Raw genomic sequence first — 7,186 nt, forward strand, 5'->3', positions numbered from 1 at the left:
TGCGGTGATCTAGAACCAAAGCGCTACACCTGCGATGTGCCTGTAGTTCCAGCAGCCCCAGGATCCGGTCACCGTACAGGGAAAGCCTGCCACCCACAGCACCATCTGCCAGGTGCATAACCTGCCCTTTGAAGTCATCTCTGCTGTATCTGTTTCATAGGTCACCGAGCCTTGCTTCAAGCTCAGGTTAAGTAGCTTGCTCCTTCCACCAGCCTATGAAGAATGAGCTTCATCCTTCTGAAGTTGTATAGCAGACGCCAAGGCCCGGACAACCTTAACTGACAAACAGGGCTCCTCGCCACGGGGTCCCGTCAGGGCTGAAACTTCAAGGCCACTTTTCCCGAGAATGACGCCTGTGTGTTCACACACACTTGGTTATTACAGCTGTAACTTATGGTCAGCTTTGGGGACGGAAAATTGCAGCTGTATTGTTGGGAGTAAATTTTATTTCCATGGGTTTAAAAAACACCAAGAAACAAAAAATAATAATCCCATTAGGAGGGGAATATCGTCATAATTCCGTGGAATATAAATTTTACTGCAATAATTACTGTAAAATTAAAAAATATATATCCATTGCAGCAAAATGATTGGAAATAAATGTCACTGCTGTGCCCAACACAGAGACAGAATGCCATTCCTGGCCAGGGAGGGGCTCTGGCTGGCGTGGCCTGAGGGCCTTAAAACAGGAGCTCACACTCAGAGACTACAGCGTGGGATTGGGAAATCTCTGACCAAAATGCAAATAAAACAAATGAGTCCCTTTGTAGTCCAATTTTCAGTCTTCCTGCTGACAAGAGTTTTTTACAGCTGCAATTGTAAAACTATAAAATGCTAAAAGAAGAAGCTGTTTCAGCTCTGGGAAAGATGCCTTGATAAAATGCAGCAGTTCTTACAGATGGCCAGGGGGACATGGGGGCAGGGTGGGACCAGGACTGCTGGCTAAAGAGAAACAATACTTTTTTTTTTTTTTTACTCTAAGTATATCCCAAACAGGGTAAGGGCTATAATTACACTAAAAACTTAATCTGTTGTATTTGAAATTCAGATAGACCAGCTGTCTTTGCTTTTTTTTGTTTGTTTCTTTATTTTGCTCATTTTGGCAACTATAGGTGGGACTGAAAGGATCTCTGGTGTCGCAGTGCTTAAGCTCTCAGCTACGAACTGAAACGTCAACAGTCCCAACAGTCCCAATCTACTAGTCGCTCAGGGACAGAAGGATGAGCTGTCTGCTTCAGTGAAGATTACCATCTCGGAAACCCTGTGGGGCAGTTCCACTCTGCCCATAGAATCTCTGAGTCAGAATGGCCTGAAGGCAGTGTGTTTTTTGGTTTGAGGTGGGACAGAAAGACAAAGATGAGCCCCTTCTCCTCCCTCCATAGAGAACTCCCTACTGAAGAGCTGCTGGGCTGAGAGGGGGCTGGGGGAGGAGCAAGTACTCAGGGACCTTTGTAGGTCAGGAATTGGGACAACCAATGGGCACTGAGGAGAGGACAGTCTTGGGCTTGGTTTTGAAACTGTGTCACCAAGGCTCTGAGTAGGGACAGGTAAGGGGTGCCTGACAGACCAATCAGTGCCTTCAAGTCAACTCCAACTCATGGCAACTTTATGAACAGCACAAGACACAATCATCCTCACTGTCCCCAGCACGTGCAAGTCCATCACTGTGGCTACTGCGCCAGTCCAGTCCGTCGCTGCAGCTACTGCACCGATCCAGCTCAGCCGGCCAGTCCTCTGCTTCACCAGACATGGTGTCCTCCTCCTGATGACGTCTCCAAGGCAAGCGAGTGGGACAATATTCTGCCGTCACCCATAAGGTTTGCACTGGCTAATTTTCAGAAGTAGATTAGAGGACAGGCTTGGGTATCAAACTCTATTTAGGTCAGGCAATGGAAAGAGTGAAGAGTGAGGTGCTCCTGGCAAAATGTCTATGTATCATCTGGAGGCAGAATACACCCTAGGGAAGACTTCCTCATTTGCTCTTAAGCCCTCCAACTGATTGCACCAACTGACTTAATCCCATGTAACTACTTCATAACATGATATGTTTGACAACACAACTGGCCGCCATTGTCCAGCCACATAGACACACAAAATTAACCATCACCAGGTTCCCTGCTTGGTTCACTTTCTCACATTCTTCCAGTCCTGGCTCAACTCTCACCCATCCCAGGAACCGCCCTGACCACTCATCCCACTCCTCACACCCCCAGCTCTGCAATCCTTTTTCCTTCGGAGCAGTCAGCATCTTGCAACATGAGTTCAACTTAACTGGCCTACCATGGGCTTTTCCCTCTCCCTGCTGGAGAGAAAGTTCCAGGGGGCAGGTGTTTCCCATACTCCTCTGTCTCATCCCCTAGAACAGTGCCAGCTCCTAGTAGGCACTGAGTAAGTATTTACTGAATAACTACTTAGTTACTAGATAACTAAGACAGAATTTGGTACCAGGAGTCAGGTGGTACTCTAACAGATAACTAAAATGTGGAAGCAGTTATGGAACTGGGTAATGGGTGAAGGTTGGAAGAGTTTCAAGGTGCCTAATAGCAAAAGCCTAGATGTCCTTGAAGTGACTGTTGGTAGAATTATGAAAGTCAAAGGCAATTCTGGTGTGAGCTCAGATGGAAGTGAGGAGAGCTACAGGGAAAGTCTCTGTCATTGCAGGGAGTACACATGGCACTATCAACAGAGTGTTGTTAGACACGTGAACATTAAACGTGCTTCCGGTTAGGCTTTAAAAGAAGATGAACGTGTGATTGGGCAACGGAAGAAGGGCAGTGCTCTTTACATAGCGGCAAAGAGCTTGTCTGACTTGTGTTCAGACATTGGGTGGAAGGTAGAATTGGTAAGCAGTGAATGTGAATACTTGGCTGATGAGATTTCCAAGCAAGATCTCAAAGGGGCACGTGGTTTCTTCTTGCCACTTGTAGTAAAATGCAAGAGGAAAGAAATGGACTTAAAAATGAACTGTGCAAAATGAAAACAAAAGAGATGAAGCCTGTGACTGAAGGACCTAACAAACTTCTACAACAGAAAACCCATCAGCTTAGACTGAAGGAGACAGGGAATGAAAGAAAGGAGAAAACGCAGTTTGCCTCTTGGAATTCTACAGGCAGGAAAAAGGCCAAAGGAGCTCATCTGTTGTCCACCAAGAAAAGAAAAGGACTATCCCTGGAGCAGCTCGTGGATCAACAGAAACGTCAGAAAGAGCACAGGAAGCAGATCTGCCTTGGTGTCAAAGGGTGGGGCCGTGATCTCTGGGGTTTCCAAAGGGTAGCGCTGCAGCCTCCTTGGTTTCAAAGCATCAGATCTTCACCAGCTTGGTCCAGAGTGTGGCACCACCATTGAGGTATGCCAGGGCATGGGGTCTCTGTACAAAGCTGAGGTGGTAGAGTTGCCCAAGGAGCAGAAGAATAGGGCCTGCCAGGGCTGAGGAGGTGGGGTTGCCACTCAGATGGACTAGAACAATGGGGCTGCCCCAAACTGAAGGAGCAGAGCTGTTAGCCCACTGGGCCTGGAAAGCAGAGCTGAAATCCAGGGCTGAGGGGCTCCCCCCAGAATCCAGCGGATGTGGTCAACACCCAGAGTCACTGAGGCAGGAAAAGTCAATGCCTATCAGAAGAACCCCTTTCCAGGAGTGGAAGTTAAAGGGAACAAGCAAGCAGACAGCCTGCTGCATTCACTGAGGTGACCACCTGGATCCACTTGATGAATGGAGGTGGGGGAAGTGCAACAGTGAAGAGATGGCTGCGTTTGGCTGGAAGGTGGAGTCTTTGCACAAGGTCTCGGAGAACAGTGGATTTGTTCTCCTGGGTTTGGGCTTGTTTGGTGTCTGTTGTCCTTTCTTTCTCTCCAGTTTTTCCCATTTGTCATGAAAATGTCTCCCTTGTACCTGTTCCACCATTGTTCTTTGGAAACAGATAACTTGTAGTCTAGATTTCACAGGGTCACAGATGAAGAGAAAATATACCTAACGTCTCATCTATATTTGATTTTAGATGATTCAGAAGATGAGATTCTGGACTTGGGGTCGATTTAAAACTTTTGGGCTAATGTGATGGGGTGAATGTGCTTTACGTGCGGCAAAGAGGTGAATTTTGAGGGCCAAAGGATGAAATGACATAAATTAAATTGTGTCCCCTCAAAATATGTGTTAATGTGGCTAAGTCACAATTCCCAGTACTCTGCAGTTGTCCTGCTCGTGTCACCACCCTTACTCAAGTCACACCCTTGCTTGAATCCCATCTTTTATCTTAGAGATCAAAGGAGAGAGAAGTGAGCAGACAGAAGGAATATGACCACCATCAAGAAAGAGGAGCTGGGAGCAGAGTGTATCCTTTGGACCCTGGGTCCCTGTGCTGAGAACCTCCTAGACCCAGGGGAAGACTGATGCCAACATGATGGAGATCTCCAAGGAACCAGGAAGCAGATGCTGAAGACAGTGGCCTTCCTCCGGAGCTGACAGAAAAGAGAAAGCCTTCCTCTAGAGCTGGTGCATTGAATTTGGACTTCTAACCTCCTAAACTGTGAGAGAATACATTTCTGTTTGTTAAAGCCACCCCCTTGTGGTTGTTCTGCAAGAGCAGCACAACAGAACTAGGACACTGAACAGGGAACTAGTGAAGGAGAAAACTTCTCTCACGCGGGCCCTCTCTAGGCCACCACGCACGCCCATGCATGGGGGTCCCACCACCCTTCATTCTGGGCACCATCTGTCCCATCCACCCACCTGGTGGCAGTCTGCCCCCTTTTCCTGTGGCTCACTTCCCATTGGGACAAACGTCTCTAAAGGCAGCATGGTGCAGAGCCCCTGGGCACAGACAAGCCCTGCCTCCCTGCAGCTGGTAGCACTTCCCATCCACCTGGTGGAGAGGGACTGTTGGGGCAAGGTCTTATCTGCATGGTGATTTGCATAAGCTCCTCTGGCCCAGGGACCTCAGAGCCTTTTCAGCCCTGCAGTTTGCTCACATGCAGTTCCTCTTTCTCTTCCCGATATGGTATCAGGCGCTAGAGCTGGGGGCCCCAGGGAGGCAGGCAGGGAGGGCTGGGGCTAGCTGGAGACCACAGGGCCACTGCAGGGCCCCTGGGGACATGGGAGACCCACGCCCTCTCCCTGGCCACACTGGGCCAAGGAAGGTGGGTGCAGAGGGGATGGTCCCAGGCCCCCCTCGCAGGGCTGGCCCCTGCAGCTCTCCTCCCCTCCCCAGGGCTCCTCAGGGACTGTCTCCACCCACTGCTGGCCCGACGCCCAGTGACCAGGTCATGGGGTGGGACTTCTGGGCACAGGCAGGGGGGCTGGGGCCCCAGTCCCCAGATGCTGTGCCTTCCTTCCTCCTTCTGGGAAAGGAGGCCGCCCTGCAGGCCTGGACACCTGCCCAAACACCCACCCCGAGCGGCCCGGCTCCCTGCACCTGAGTGGCCGGGGGAGGCGCGGGGCCGCAACCACGGTGGGCCCCTCCCCACAGTGTGAGCCCTGGGTCTGAGGAGGGAGGAGATGGGGAGAAGGGGAGCAGAGGAGACGGGGAAGGGGACCCCTCAGCACCCAGAGGACGCCCTCTGCCCCCCGCCCCGTCAAAGGCTCTCTGGAGAAGACCCCTGCCCCCCTGCCCAGAAAGGCTCTCTTTGGTGTCTGGCCCTGGAGAGAGGCCTCCCAAAGGGCAGCCCACCCCCCAGGGCAGCTGGGACAGCTTTCCCAGACAGCGGAGCAGGGGTGGCCCTGCCACCCCCACTGGTCCCCCTGTGAGGCTGCAGGTTGGCAGGTGTTTGCCCAGGTCTGACTGGGAAAGTGTCTGGGCTGGTGGCCAAGCGAGGGGAGGAGGACATGGCCGGAGCCACTCTGGCCTCAACTTCTCCTCCGTGTTGTCGCTAAAAATGGCCGTGCCCCCTCAGGCTGCCCCACTCTGACTGCGCTTCAGTTGGCCCCAGCTCTTCCAGAGAAGGCTTCGGATGGGCTGGAAGGGGTGAGGGAGAGACAGAGAACAGGGAAAGAGGAGGGGCAAGGGGACCGGAGGAGTAGAGGGACTGCAGGAGGGGAGTGGGCACTGGTGGGCAGCCCTGTGGGGGCAGGGTGTGGAGCCACCTGCCCCCCCATGTCTATCTTTACTGGAAATGAGGAACCCTCCTGGGGTCTCGGAGGAGCTGCCTGCTGGTAAGTCCCCTCCCCAGTGGCCCCTTCGTCCCTCCCACAACCCCAGCTGTGCCTGCTGCCCCGGTTGGGCTCCCTCCTGCCTCCTGCTCCAGGTGGTCTCCTGGGGCTGAGGCCCTGGGTGGGGGCAGCTGGTGGACGTCGGTGCCCAGCCAGCTCTGCTGCCTGGACTGTCCGCAGGGGGCCCCTCCCCAGCCATCCTGCTCACAGGACATGGGCCTACGACCAGGCTCTCAGGCCATCAGCAGAGCCAACAGGGGACCCCCTGACAAAGGTGGCTGGAGCCCGGCCCAGGCCACCACCCTCCCAGGACTGATCCCAGTACTGATCTGAAGTCACGTGTGGCCCAGCTTCGAACCTCAGTGTCCTCACCTGTGGAAGGGGACCGTGCCCTCCACGCCACTGAGGGGACATGCGGGCTGGCAAGAGCAGTGTGTCCCTGAGTGCCGGGACTTCGTGAGGCACTTCTGGTCCCACCCTGACCTCTGCAGCTCCACGCTGACCCAGAGGCGTCCTGTCCAGTCCACACTGCACCCCAGGTCAGAGAGGTGACGTAATACACCCAGGTCTCTCGGCTGGAGCCCAGGAAGAGAGTCTGAACCTCCATCAGCTGAGCCCCGAGTCTGATCTTGCTGGGATTAGGGGCTGGGGTGCAAGGCCTCTTTCTTCCCTTCCCCTCCTCCCCAGAAGGAAGGAAGCTCCTCTGTTTCGCTGCCATAACAGCCCTTTTGGGTAAAAGCCTCCTCCTTTCCAAGAAGCCATCAGCCTCCAAATGCCCCATGCTGGGGGAGGGCATTCATGTCTGTGTCCCCTCCCCGACCTCCCCTGCCCCTTGAGAGAGAGGACAGGCCTTCCCTGGCAGGGGCCCAGTCCGGTCTGCACCCTGGTGACCCTAAGCTCAGACACTGCACTGTGGATACACGAAGTCCCCTGCCTGCCCCACACTTGCACCTCCTCACCTTACAGGGGCCTCTCGCCAGGTTGTTGGGAGGTGGGAACAGGACAGCTCGGCGAACTGGCATCCAAGCGGGAGAGGTTGTGGCC

Source organism: Orycteropus afer, unplaced genomic scaffold, assembly GCF_000298275.1.
Source record: "Orycteropus afer afer isolate SDZICR_OR568_19922 unplaced genomic scaffold, OryAfe1.0 scaffold00018, whole genome shotgun sequence".
Lineage (NCBI taxonomy): Eukaryota > Metazoa > Chordata > Mammalia > Tubulidentata > Orycteropodidae > Orycteropus > Orycteropus afer.